At 42.2% G+C, this 14447-nt stretch overlaps 2 long non-coding RNA genes across 4 annotated transcripts in view; one reads left to right on the plus strand and one right to left on the minus strand.

The window, feature by feature from the left end:
* The window catches only part of LOC309611737, a 274615-nt gene that overhangs the window by 218067 nt on the left and 42101 nt on the right, over positions 1-14447 (plus strand). The gene's annotated exons all lie outside the window — the stretch shown is intronic.
* LOC309611732 overlaps positions 1-14447 on the minus strand; it is a 106327-nt gene that overhangs the window by 72382 nt on the left and 19498 nt on the right. For 2 of the 3 annotated variants that reach the window (XR_014234705.1, XR_014234706.1), the window contains exon 2: positions 7605-14242. This is a non-coding gene — a long non-coding RNA (uncharacterized lncRNA). Of the gene's footprint in view, positions 1-2046; positions 14243-14447 lie in introns of those variants that run through there. The other variant, XR_014234707.1, reaches the window with a different exon arrangement.

Consider the following 14447-nt stretch of genomic DNA (forward strand, 5'->3'; position numbering starts at 1 on the left):
AAAATGCATTTAAAATGATCAGTTCTTCAGAGGCATTTGTTTGTTTCAGAAATTGGTTTCCGGATACAGAAGCCATCAAACTTCCTCCCGGCTGAAGGAAGATGGGCTTATAACCCAGTTGCATCTGGGCAGATTAACGTCTGTCTACCCACAAACCCAGAACAAGACATGGTGGGGAAGGGGAGGGACTTAAGTGCTTTTCAATTCAGTCCAACAGAGAATTATTCAGAGATTCGTGTCTTAAAGGAGTTGATAGCTCAGAAGATAGTAGGCCATGACACACTGAGTTTGGTGGTTAGAATGCTCATACAGACAGGCTTGCCTGCAATGGTCCTAGTTTCCACCTTTAGCCCCAGTGCACTAGTTACTCAGGAAAGTGTATCTGATGGGGAAACAAATGATATTTATTCCTTGGCTCTGATTGTCTTTCCAAGCAAGATGCAACAGCAATGTTGTTGACGCTGCCAAGAAATTTCTTCAAAGCCCTTTAGAAATGGCTCCAGTGTTCACGCCATCCCGGCCCCCAAAGGCACACAGCAGCTTTGTTCTGCAAGGTGTAAACCCGCCCCACCTCCACCATTCTCCTTGCACACATCAGAATAGGGATGTCAAATTTAGCAAAATCTGAAAATAAGGACACCCAGTGGAATTTGGATTCCAGAGAAACAATGAGTAATTTTTTAGTATAACCGGTGTGTCCGCGGCTGTGCTCCACGGACACCCATCCTGCCCACGGGCTTCCTTCCTCCAGGCCTGGACGTCACAGGGAGCCCAAGGGGAGTCCCTGCCTTCTCTACCCTCTTCCTCCCAGAGTCAAAACATTTTCTTTTCCTGGGTGGAAGATGAAGGGCTGCCCAGGGAGGCCTGCTCCTGGAGGCTAGGGAAGTGAGATGATGATTTTCCGGGAAGATGGAGAAATACAACCCTCTGGAAGAATGAGCAGCTTCCTGGAGGGTTCAGGGCTCTGAGTGGAACTCTCAGCCCTTTGCCCTTATCATTCTTGCCTCCAGCCCTAGAGGAGTGGGAATGTGGAAGCCCTGGTGGGACCAGAGCCAGGCCCTCCCTCCCCCGCGGATGCGAAGACCCTCACACGCCCTCAGACCCTGTGGTCTGAGGTGTCTGGGATGTGGCTGTGTGTGTGTGAGCCCGCCGAGGCCAGTGTTCAAGTGTGCCCGCATCTACCTGAGAGGATTCTAGGGCACACGCAGGAAAACATACACACCGTTACTCACCAAACGCATTTCACACCTTGGGTACAGTTTAGGAGGGGAGAGAGGCGGGGAGCAGCGGGGGTGGGGGAAGGAGGGAGAGAGGAGGAGGGGGGAGAAGAGGGACAGTGCGTGGGGAGGAAGGAGCCAGCTGCTTCAACTTAGCTGTTCCTCCACTCATGCCTCCTGTGATTTAGTAATGTTTCTGATCTGCTGAAGCTGTCTTCCCTCTGCAACTGAATTCTGAGCAGGCAAACTGGGTGGACTTTATTTTGATGAGATCTATATTCAAAGATTATAAAGGTGAAGCTAGGGAGGCTGAGACCATACTTGTCTAGGGCTCCTGGCCCCAGAGGGACTCGCTGAAGTGGTTTCTCTGCTCGAGCGTGGTAGGTGAGTGCTGAGGAGGGGCTGGGTGTGTGACTCTAAGGGCAGGTCATTGTTGTCAAACTGAAGGAATCCACCTGGCAGTGGGTTAGGACATAAATGGAGTGGTTACAGTCACCATTACATCAATGAAACAGAATAGAATAGAATAAAAAGAAAAGACTACAACACACATAGTAAGGATCCATATTGTTTTGTAATCTCTCTCTCTCTCTCTCTCTCGATATGTGTATATCATATGTACATACAGGGCCATGATATAAAATACATTTATGTATTTCTTATGATGGGTCATAGTTTAAAAATTTTGAAAGCTCTTGGAGTAGGTACCTTTTTAATAGGGGCATGAATGAGTACACGTTGTGCGTGGGATGATGGACCCTGCTCCCAAGGTCTCCTAGCAGCTGGCAAAGACTAGGAAAGAGCAGAGACTGTGAGGAAAAAATAAGAGAGAGAGAGAGAGAGAGAGAGTGTGTGTGTGTGTGTGTGTGTGTGTGTGTGTGTGTGTGTGTGTGATAGTTTATTTTACAGACTTCTCGAGGAATTAAATGTTACCACGGAGTCCAATAGACAAATACACAATGCAAATACATATATAATGTGAAAGTAACAGCACATATATGCTTCTGTAGAACTCAATTAACCAAAGATTATATGACAACAACTTCAAAGGCAGAGGTCAACAAACTATAGCTCAGGGACCAAATCCATCCCACTGTCTGTTTTTGTAAATAAAGTTTTCTTGTAACACGATCATGCCTGTTCATTTACGGATGCTATGGTGCTTCTGCCCCATAGTGGCAGAGTTGAGTAGTCACAGTAGAGACCGTAGGGCCCACAGAACCTAAAATATTTACTTTCTGGCCCTTTATAAGGCTGATGCTTCCTCCAGGGCAACGCCTAATAATTCAGAATCACAGAGGTATTTAGACCAGCTGACACCCACTAGCAGTCTTCAGTCCTGCTGAGGCTCTTGGCAACACAGCCAGGGAAGGCCCAGACTGCCTCCTGATTGCAGGATCTCTGTCTGCAGGTACCAGGTTCCCTTGGGTCTACCTCACAGTTCTAATCAGCCCTCTTTTCTAGACAGACATCAATGTATATTTTCTCACATAGTTACACTGCAGGGAGGATAGGTAAAGCATGACTTTCTGAGGCTCAGAGATGGACCTACTAACGAGGCCAATTAAAGCTGGGAGTGTGAATGCAATTACTTCTGGGAGAGCACTGTGTCAAGAACCAAAGGGGCTATGGTGAATTTGACCCACATCTACCCATCTCTTGCCCTTCCCCAAGGGAAAGCACTGCCAGAAAAGAGATGGGGAGAGTGGAAAGAGTGAGAGCTAGTGTATCCAGGAGGCAAGTTGCCTTCAAGTCTGGCTGTGAACTGAATAGACTCTGAAGCCTCCCATACCTGGACATATCTTCTGTGTTCCAAAGTGCAATGGAATGTCCTAGACTTTGTAGTTCGGCCCTCAGTTTCATACATTTTTATTCCTTTCACCAAAGTGATCTGTTGAATCTGTCACTTGGTGGGGTTGGGTTATTATTGCTTTGTAAGACTTTTTAGATTAGAAAGCTCACAAATCAGGAAAATCCTGTCAGACCGTGTGTTGAAATTGCTGGTTCACAAAGGTTTGTCACCAGCTCTAGAAACTAGAAATAGGACCTGCCTCTGGCAAAATTATGATGTGAATAAAGTTCACTTCCCAAGTCCCCAGCCTGGCCCTTCTCTCTTCTTCTGGAACAGCTTTTTTCTCACCATTCTGACCACCATGTCTCCAGCATCATTACAGTTTCACTGGCACAGGTGTTTGAGGCTAGTCATGGGGTTCCCTTACGGTGTTGAACTTGGGAATGTTGGCGGTAAACCTCATTCTAACAATAGGAGGGTATGTTGCTCCATGGAGAAAGTGGTGAAAGAAACTGGGGGCAGGGAGGTCCACGTCACCATGAGAAGTCACAACATGCAGTTGGTATTCATTCCATCGATGGCTGGGAGGGGCCTGAGAACCTTGGCTGAAGGCAGACTAATTTGAAACTGGAACCTCCAATTAGTAATGAAGGGCAAATTCTTTGATTCTTGAGTTTAGTCTCAGAATGGTTCAGGGAACTTTTTTTTTTTAGACTCTCAGTTTCCACTTCTGTGACACAGAACTGGTTACCACTGAGGGGTGAGGAAGGCTATCAGTGGGAAATGCTTATTATTCTATTCTTTGCAACTCCAGAGCAGAGCCATGTGATAACCAAGACAGGGAATCTGGGTATATGCCCAGAATAATGGGAGAGTTTCTCTCTAGCACCTGTGTCTCTTGCTTGCAATTTCAGTCTAAAGTGGTTTAGAAGAAAGTGACCCAGGGATAGGGCTGACCCCAGAATGGTGGTCATCAGAAAGGCCTTGAGGTGCAAACACACCTGGCCCAGCTTCTACTCTTGGGCTTCCTCCACTGGGCCCTGTGCCGGCCAGAGATTTCTGCCAGCATAATGGCTGCAGAAAGCCAGCTCGCTGTGTGTCAGCCTTACAACCCTTGAGCCCATAGGTCCTCTTTGTGCCTGCCAGACACTTTTAATAATTCCAGCCATTTTCAAGGTCTAGCCCCTCCCAATACAGCACTCCAGGCTGGCTCTCCTACAATTCACGCTGCAAGCCTAGAATTTTTCTCCTTTTGGCACTGCTAAGGAAAGAGGTGTTGAAAAGAACCCAGAACAGATGGAAATGAGATTCCATTACTTGGTAAATATCTGAATGGCGTTTCTTTTTAATTCGATAGGAAAGTTTTAGCACATTTAAAAATTTCCCTACCCTAATTATAAAACCCATTTTATTAAAGGTGCACATACCTTGCTTGTAGCTGGTGAAGTTTTGGCTCTGAGGTGGGTTGCTGTGTGAGAATTCCATCCCAGGAGCTGTTTTAGGTCTGTTAGTAACTGGTTTAGCACTTGCCAGTTTCCCTCCCTGGGTAATGACAGAGACTCTAACACAATAGCAAAGCTGTTAATCCCAAACACGTTACTAATAAGGCAAGCTGCCTTGCTGGAGGTTGCAGAGAGGATGGGAGATGGATGTGGAAATGCTAATACTCGAGCTCACACTCTCTCTCATACCCATGGATTTGTGGATAATGAGGAACGTACTGCTTTTCTCAAAACATCACAACTCAGAGCTTTCTCACTAATCACATGCCACCAACTGATGTCTAGTATTTAGGAGGCAGTGAAGGTGAACAGTCAGTGTGGATGTGTTCACCCCGTGGATGGTGTGTTCACCTCATGGATTGTGTGTTCATCCCATGGAGGGCACTCAAAAGATTCTTGTGGTACACAACTTTCTTCATCATTTTTGACATGCTTCTCTATGTGATTTATTGACCCTTCGGACATGTGGTAGATTCTGTAGATATTTAGTTGTGAAAAAGAAAATCAATAAATATGTAAATGAAAGCAAACCCCTCTCAAACTGGGCTAGTTTCAGAAAAGAGCAAAATCAAGGAGGCTGGATATTGTACACTTTGGGTTGAATGTAGTTTTGGAAGCATGATGTGGCCAAGTTCAAGAACTCTGAGGAGGTGGGAAGAAGGAGAGAAGTCATGGAAACTGATTCTTTCCTTTCGCAATAGAACAGGTGCAAGCAGCTGTGGGGGAACCACACAAACTTCAACTTGGATTTGGAAATAAAAACTGCACCATGGAATTTAATCTTCACATAGCCTCAGTCCTAGCTCAGAATCTCCTTGTCCTGGACATGCTTAATATTTGGTAGATTTCACCCCATGATAGGTTTGGTGGTGGAGGAGGGGTAGCCACTGACCAAAATGATATATCTGGCTTGACACATAGTTCTGGAAAGCCATAAGGAATTCCTCAACATAGTCATAAATTAGAATAATTTTTGGAAGCTTTCAAATAATATCAGTGCCTGAGTTCACCTCTGTAGACTGGGTTTCAATCAGTTTAGTGCAGGCTCCTGAGAACTATAGTTTCCAAAACTTTCCAGGTGATTCTGATGCTCTATCACATTTGAGAAGAATTTCTATGTTTTCCAGACTTAAATTTTTAAAATTTAATTAAAAAAATTTTTAAAGCAGATTGGCTTAGAGTTGTCAACACTTTACCAAGTAAGGAAAAAGAAACTGTTATCACCATCATTTCATCAAAAAGACAGATGAACACCGAGGAAAGAATTGGAAGGACAGATCTTTAAACACATTTAACTTTATAAAGACTCACTAAGTTGCCACACCCATGTTTATAGCAGCATAATTCACGAATGGTACCAAAAAGCGGAAGTAATCCAAATGTCTGCTGATGGAATGGACAAACAAAATGTGGTATGTTCGTATAATGGTATATTGTTTGGCCTCAAAGAGGAAGAACGTTCTGACACATGCTACAACATGGAAGAACCTGGTGGATACTGTGCTAAGTGAAATAAGCCAGTCACAAAAGGACAAATACTATTTCATTCTATTTACATGAGATGCCTAGAGTAGTCAAGTTCATACAGACAGAAAGTAGAATGATGGATTCCAGGGTCTGGGGGTTGGGGAGTTATTATTTAATGGGTATGGACTTTCAGTTGGAGAAGATGAAAAAGTTCTGGAAATGGATGGTGGTGATGGTTGCACAACAATTTGAATGTACTTAATGTTACTGAACTATATATTTAAAATTGTTAAAATGGTGAAATTCATGTTACATATATTTTATTCCAATTTTTTAAATTCACAAAATTGCCTTTATTGTTCTCATCTCGTGTGTTAACTGGCATTTGAAAGCCACTGCCCAGGATAAAGGAATCTCCCATGGCTTAGAGAGAGGAAGCACTACTGTTGAGTGCATCCCAAATGGCCGAATCCATTTAACCCAGGAGCCATTCACAGTCGGAAAGCCTTGCCTCCAGATAGGCTGCAACAACCCAACCCAGGCTGGGTGATGGAGAGGCACTTCTAGATTATAAAACACACTGGCCATGCCCCTGGAGAAACTAAACAATCTCCTCAAACACACAAGTGCCCTAGGCCAGGGTCAACTTGTCCTTAAAAGTATTTGGTATGTTTTATGGGCAGAGATACCTAGAGGATGATGCACGCATGAAAGTTTTCAAGAAACCAGAGATTTGGCCCTAATATTGGTTTAAGCAGGCAACAACGGCTGGTGACACCTCGTTTTTTCTTCACAAAGCAATAGAGCAAAGTAGAAAAGGACTGCACAGAGGTTAAAAGCAAAGCAATTCAAGACCCACAGAAAGCCATTTACAGACAAGATGTTCTCTGGACAGTTAACTATTGGTGAAATTACAGGATTACATGAAGAGCAATATTGTTCTTTATTATAGTAGTTGCTTCTTATTAACATATATGTATGTAATATACATATATATGCATATATGTACATACATACACATATGAAATGGAGGTTTATTATGACTGGTTAGTAACTTTTTAAAAATTCAGATTAATCTGTTCTTAGCAACACCGACCCCGAGAGCCTACAAGGCAGGCCATATAACTGGAATTTATAATCATGAAATTTTTGTACTGCATTAAGAATCTCTGTGGGTGATAATAGAGCACTAAAATAGCTAGCATTGCATTGATGTTTCTCACTCTCTACATTTGTTTAATTTCTCTGCCAGAGACACATACTTAACTTGTCTTGGTAGATTTTTGTAATGTGCCTTTCAAATGGAAAACTGTATTCAAGCATTCCAATTTTATCAAGTAGCAAAAACACCCAGGCTGTTGGCCAAAATTTGCATGTTTGTTACTGCATTCCATACCCAGATATTTCAGGGCTGAAGAATAATAACAATTTTCTAAAATGTTATTGGATCCATAATTCTGGCAGCAGGTTAATTCACTTAGCCATTTCCATTAAAGCAATAATTATTGGCACACAATCTTAAGAATCACCATGCATAGTGATAATCAATTCCAGCTGAAATAGCCTTTTTAGTTCAACAAATGTTTGTTAAGTAACTACTATGTGTAATGCTCTATAATTTCTTACCTTTATCTAGCACTTCAGAATTGTGAAAATCATGTTCAGTATCTCATTTGATTCTGACAGAACCCTGCGAGGAGGATAAGCAGGTTAACATATAAGGAAACTGAGGTACAGAGAGATTAAATGCTCTGCTCAAGATCTTGGACCTCGTAAGTGATGTAGTCACAATAAAATCAAGATTTTCTCAAGCCTATTCCAGTCTTTTCTGTGCTGCCCCACATTACTCCTCCTCACTGTCACCACTCATTGCTGGTGTTTATCTGAAATTATCCTCTGCTAGTCCTCTGAGTAAACTTTTTGTGCCAATTTGGCTTTTTTTTTTTTTTTTCTAGAATGCTCTGCAATCTCACTAAGCAACATGCCATGTGACTCAGATGGTCTTCTCAAAAGCTCAGCTAACTTGCCTACCAGTAAATGCCATTCAATTCGCCTACTTTCCCTAACACTAATGATAGCTTTGCATGCCTCTTTCTTCCAGTGAGAGAAATGAGAGGGGAAGCTTTGCCTTTGCCTCAGTGTAGGTGGTGTGACATGATGGGCAGAGGAGTCTGAGAGTCAAGAGACCTGAGCTCTGGTCTTGGGTCTGCTACTGACTAGACATGAGATATTGGACAAGGCATTATGCCACCACAGCCTTAGTTTCCTACCAAATAGGAATTGTGATGCCTTTTATGACCTTCTCAGAAGGATGAGATTAACAACGAATATGTGAAGAATTTGAAGGTAAACTCTCTATTAATGTAAACATTGCCAATTCTTTCTAGTATTCTGACTACTCTTAAATGTGGGGGGATAAAGAAACTTCCTAATGACTGTCCTGAGTCAGATTTTTAAATGTTTGTGGGTGGAGAGTATAGTTGGGAATAAAGAAGGAGATAGAATATTACCTTTCATTTCAGGGATCTGATGCCTTTGGAATATATACCACTCACAATTCTCTAAGGATTACTAGTTATCCAGGTTTGTATATTCTGAGCACCAGAATCAGACTGTATTTCTCCATCTGGTATGTGCAGAAAAACAGAAATATATGGATTGATAGTTTAACATGGACCTCAGTGAAGATAAAAATAAAATCATCTGAGAATAATTAAATAATTATGATACAAACAATACATAAATATTTATATGGAATGAACTAAAAAGGATCCTGATTTACAATCTCTACTTCCTGTTCATTAAGGAACTAGTGATAACCCTTAACAAACATGACTAGAGGAACCATCTTTTAGCCTTTTCTCCCTGTCCCAGATCTTACTGTTTCAAACCTTCAGCATTAAGATGGCTGTTTTTTTACTACAAGTCTCTTATTAGTCACAGAAAAAATAATGGTCTTTCTATGTGCATTTGCCACTGTTTAAGAACTAAAACTTTACCAATTTACACCTATGAAAAATTCTTTCAACACACTCTGCAAATGATTAGTGACAGCTTGACTACTTGTCAATAAAATGGCGGCATGATCCTTTAGCCCTGTGTCTCTCAAACCCCAGCTTTTTTTAACCTGCCTTCTTTCTACGTTATTCAGTGTCTTCTCTGCTATGAGGTATTGGGAAGAACATTTTAAGTCTCTTTTCATGGAAAGAGTTATTTGTTGCTTGAAGTACCAGCTGAAAAAGATCACCCACTGCATTGCACCATATCACCCCCTGTGTTACACTTTAAACTCACCCCTGGCACTCATCACTCAGAATTAGTGCAGGGAAATAATGATTTAATTATCTCCTGTTCAATATTGTGAAGTTTCTGCTATTTCTCTCAGGATAGATCTGCACCATAAGAAGAAAGCCCTTTGATGGCCTGGGGTTTCTTTGGGTTGAGAATCATGTAAAACATTGGCCAAGAGTTTTCCTAATCTCCTCCCTTCTTTCCATAGCTTAGTTTGGAAAGCACATTCTCTCCACCCCACAGCTTGAGACTGAGGAAATTTGTCTCCAGTATTTGGATTATGAACAGCTTAATTATCTGCAACTGATTGCACTTGTCTTCGTGAAGGTCTGTGGGTAATAGGAGCACTGCTTTTTCTCTGCCCATCAGACCATGACCGAAGAGTTGTTCAATAACTCATCCTTTCTGGTCACTTCCAAACAAAGGATTCTCTCAGGAAGAAAAATTCCTAAACAAAGTCTCCCTCAAAAAAATTCAAGACTGTATGATTTGACCTCTGGGTCTGAGACCAAGATTGTGTAACTCTAGGAAAGGCAGCCATGAGCAGTCTGTCTGCCACACATTTGTCTCTTCAAAAACAGAATGGCCTACAATGTGATGGGGAAGGCCCACACTCCACTGGCTGAGTTCTTCCTCAAGTTGGCTCATAGTTACTCTCTCAGGGAGAAAGGATCAAAATATTAAACAATTTGACACTTTTCTGTGATGTGCTACCTTGGGGTCCTTGCATCCTTGGAGGCAGATTCCAGAGGGTCAGACAAACAGAAAACAACCTAAAATGGGCATCATCAGGATTGTAAACTAGTAAAAGATGGATGATCCAAGCCCTCAGTGAGCTGCTGTCATGCAGCCATGTGGAGAGTTGGTCACACTGACTTGTCATCAGGGTTCTGGAGCTGTGGGTCTCCAGGACTGTGAGGTCATGAATAGGGCTGTGCCAGAGGGACTTAAAGGTGGACCTAATATCTACTTTATATCAGGTCATTTCCTGGAGTTTCAGAACTTTCCACTGTAATCAAAATGATCTGATAGATTCGAGTGATTTTAAGAATCTTGCGTCCGACCAAGTTCATGAGGCATAGAAGATGAATTAACCCTTTTTGCAGAGAAGTGTTCATGGAAAATTCCTCTGGGGGAAGAAGGAGGTCGGTGCTCCAGATACACAATAGACAAAGCAACTAGATGTGCCGTTTTTCCATGGATGCTTGAGGTCTACACTTATGGCTCTGACTCAGTAATGCTTCCTCTTTAATACTGAAAAGGGTCACAGTTTGGTAGATGAGTTATATGGTCACCCTAGCTAAGTGATATTTGGATATTATTCTCCCAAAGGAAAGGGTTCATTGACCTTGCACATGGTTCGTCAGGCAAATCGCCTGTTTGTGTAAGAAGAGCTATAAGTGAAGCCTTCTGTTAAAGCAGCGCTGGCTACAAAATTTAAAAGAGAAATTCTCACCCAGCTAATCAAACCCCAATGTGTGAAGCCCCAAGGGAATGGATGCCCAAGGTTTCTGAGATGAAATTTGTTCAACTCACGTTCCGCTTCTCTTTACAACATGAACATAGAGCCAGGGAATTCTGATAAAAGGCATAGCTGAAGAGCCATTCATTACCTATTATCTCTAGACCAGGAACAATACACAACTCTAAAAGTAAATGGGGAGAACTGGGAACACCGCAGATTTGTGGAACAATGAATTCCATTGTTTGAGTACCCAAATCCATAATTGTTGCACCTGTGCTGTTTCTAGACAAATTAATGAAAGAAATGCCGTTTGGTGCCATGTCCAATCCCCTATCCCCCCCCCACCCCCAGCTAGAACACCCACTGATGCAAGTACATAAAGGTCTTGTAACAGAACTTTCCTGTCTGAAGATGACTGGCATCAGCTGAGAGTTTCTTATTTCAAAATATACTGAGTTGATACATCATAAATTTTTATCATTGGACACAATTATCTATTTTATTGGTTATTGCACTGATATTAAATAAATAACAGGTTAGTATCACTAGCATAAAAGGAATCTAACTTTGATCTCAAAGTAAAATATGAATTTTTTATGAGATTAACTCTAAAAAAAAATTCAGGGAAGGGAGGGGTGAATGTCTTACAGCAAGAAATTAAAATTGGATACAATGATGTTTAAAAAAAAGGTTTTATTAATTTTAGATTAAAAAGACATGAGGTATTCAATTAAAATGATTTCTGAGGTTTTAAAACCATCATGTTCTGTGATTAATATGGTAAATGTATGTTTGATTGAAATATTAAGCAGAAGGGAAGTAAATAACAGAGTTTTAAAAATATATATTCTCATTAGTAATGCAGGTCTGAAGTAAAAAGTCCAGTAAAAATATGGCTTGCTTCTAAGAGATGAATAATATTATTTACAGAACTCTTTTGAACAAGTCAGGATGTTCTCATTTGCATATGTAGCCTGATTGGTGAATTATGACCCAGGATTCCAAATCATTTTTCTCTAAACTTGAGCCCAGCAACATACCATGTAGGCCAATCTCCTTTCTTCTGCCTGTTTCTCTCACTCTCTCTACTATGAAGTCTGGACTTGGGGTGGGGGGGACATCTGGATGGAGTAAAGATTACAGCTTCATCATGTGAAAACAACTGGGTGAAAAGCAAAGGCATTTGTCAACTGAGTATTTCGTGCGATGTAGGGTTTTAAATTATATTTAAAGTCTTGTCTGACTGGATTTAATCCATCAATCCATTTGAGGTTTGTTATTATTATTTTTGACTATGTAAGTGAAGACCACAACTAATGTGGGGAAACAAACACTAGGAAGAGGAAAAGCAATGGTCCAGTTCAAGAGGAGAGCCGAAGGGAGGAGCAGCAATCGACTTTTAGCTGAATAGCTAAATAGCTAAATAGCTAAAGTCTGAATAGGCCACACAATCTCCAAATAATATGCAATACACATATAACTTTAAATGTCCTTCTCTAACACCAAGCAGCTATTTAACTCTGAACAAGTCCATATGATCTCTTCAGTTTTTGGTGAACCGACCCACAAAATAAGGGCATTCATGCACTTTTCATTCAACCAATATTCTCTGAGCACTCACTGTGGGTCAGGCACTGTAAAAGGCCCTAGGAATTGAATGCTATGCTGAGCAAAAAATGGGCACAGCCTTGTCCTCATGGAGTGACCCCTCTAAAGGGAGATATGGTCGACTGTGAAACAAGCACACAGACAACTGCAAAAACTGCAACTGATCCAAGTGCTACTGCACAGAGGAACAGGTGCTGTGAGAGTCTACAATGGGGGACCAACCTCATCAGGGAGGTCAGGAAGAGGCGTTGAGGTGAGATCTAAAGGCTTAACTAGGTAAAGTGGAGGTGGAGGGTACAATTGCAGATAGTGAATAGCATGTGCAAAGGCCCAGTGGTGGGAGGAAGCAAAATAAATATGAGGGACTGAAACCAGGCCAGCGTGACTGGAGCCCAGAGAGCAAAGTCGAGTAGGATGGAGATGAAGCTGGAAAGGTCAGGTAGGGGTCAGGCCATGCACAGCTTTGAAGACCATGTTACACAGTTTGGATGTTTCCTAAGAGCCACTGGAAGGTCATTGAGGAGTTTTAGACAAAAGGATGATATCATCAGAATTGAAACATTCACTGTGCCACACAAATTCCCCTTCAAAAATGAAGACTCTATTACCCCAGCTGCTGAAAGTCCTGCCAAGCAGCCCTCAGCTGTCAAATCCCTTCGGAAATTGCCTGAACCGCAGAGCCACGGTGACCAAGGTTATGTCCTTTTCACCACCAACCCCTTCCAGCCTGATCAGTGCAGGGGTATAAAGACAAGGTCTGTTGCTCTCAGCTTGGGGCAGCTCTGAAGGGTCATCCCATCTTCAGAAGTGCCCACAGTGTTGGCTGAGGCTTCAGATGAAACTTCACTGCAGCACCAACTTCTCCCTCTGTCCAAGCTCACTCCTTTCCTTTCCACAAGAAACACTGCCTAATCAACTTCTTGCATCCTAGTCTCCATCCCAAGTCAGCTTTTTAGGAAACCCAACCTGTGACAGTCTGGAAGTAACAGGAGAATGATCCGGAGAGGGGTTGGTGGTGGAAGTGGCAGCCCAAGTAGATAACTAAAGATGGTGGTAGCTGGGTATAGGCTGATGGAGAGAGTCAGAGGGAAAGTGGGCAGATCTAGGAGACATTTAGGAAGGATTTGGTGATGAAGTGGAGGTGGGGAAGAGTGATGGTGGAGAGTGAGAAAGCAAGGGTGATGCCTTGCTCTCTAGTGTGTATAGCTGGGAACACTAAAAAAAAAATCTGGTGTGAGTGAAAGAGTACAAGTTTCCTCTTGGCACTTGTGGAGCTGAGACATTCCAGTAGAGTTTGGAAGAAGGGCATTGACTATAGACTCTAGATCACTGGAATATGTGTCTAGATCATAAAGCCAGCCATGAATGTGGATAGAGGGAACCATTTAGGGAAAGAGGATATATTGCAAAGAGAAAAGAACATAGCTCTAGGCCTATGGGATTAATCTCAATGTCCTTTCCAGTTTCAATAGTCTCTATTTCCACACCTCCATGAGCTCTAGAAGCAGATTTCATAACTTTTTAGCAGTCATCACCTGTTCGAGAATTGTGCACAATTTCAGGGGATCCTACACCTCTAAGCTTATCCCTAGACCCCTTAGTAATCCACAGTCTCCAGGTCATAAGTTCATACTCTAGATGAAGCCTCTGCTTTTGTAATCCTATCATTTCCTCAGTGTTTTATACAAACTGTGTTTTGATGTTTTAAGGCTCTAGCTGAGAGCCATCTTGATGGTCCAACAAGGATTTTTAAGCAACGCAAAGTACCTGAAATATCTGCATTTCCACGTCATGAGGCAGAGGTGGTACCCATGCTTATCGACAGTCATATTCAGGGCTGCCCTGGTGCAGAGGAAGAGTAGTGGGTTTATGCCACAGGACAGGGATTGGCAAATCTTTTCTGCAAAGGTCCAGATAGTAATTATTTTAGGCTTGTGGGACACATATGCTCTCTGTCGTGTATATTACTTCTTTCTTTAAAATACCCTTTCAAAATGTACAATAAAATCCACTCTTAGCTAATGGGGCATAAATAGACCGTGGGCCACCACTGTAGTTTGTTGACTCCTGCCATAGAAGACAATCAACTCTGCAGTGAGACCAAT

Source organism: Balaenoptera borealis (assembly GCF_965194805.1).
Source record: "Balaenoptera borealis genome assembly, chromosome: 15".
NCBI lineage: Eukaryota > Metazoa > Chordata > Mammalia > Artiodactyla > Balaenopteridae > Balaenoptera > Balaenoptera borealis.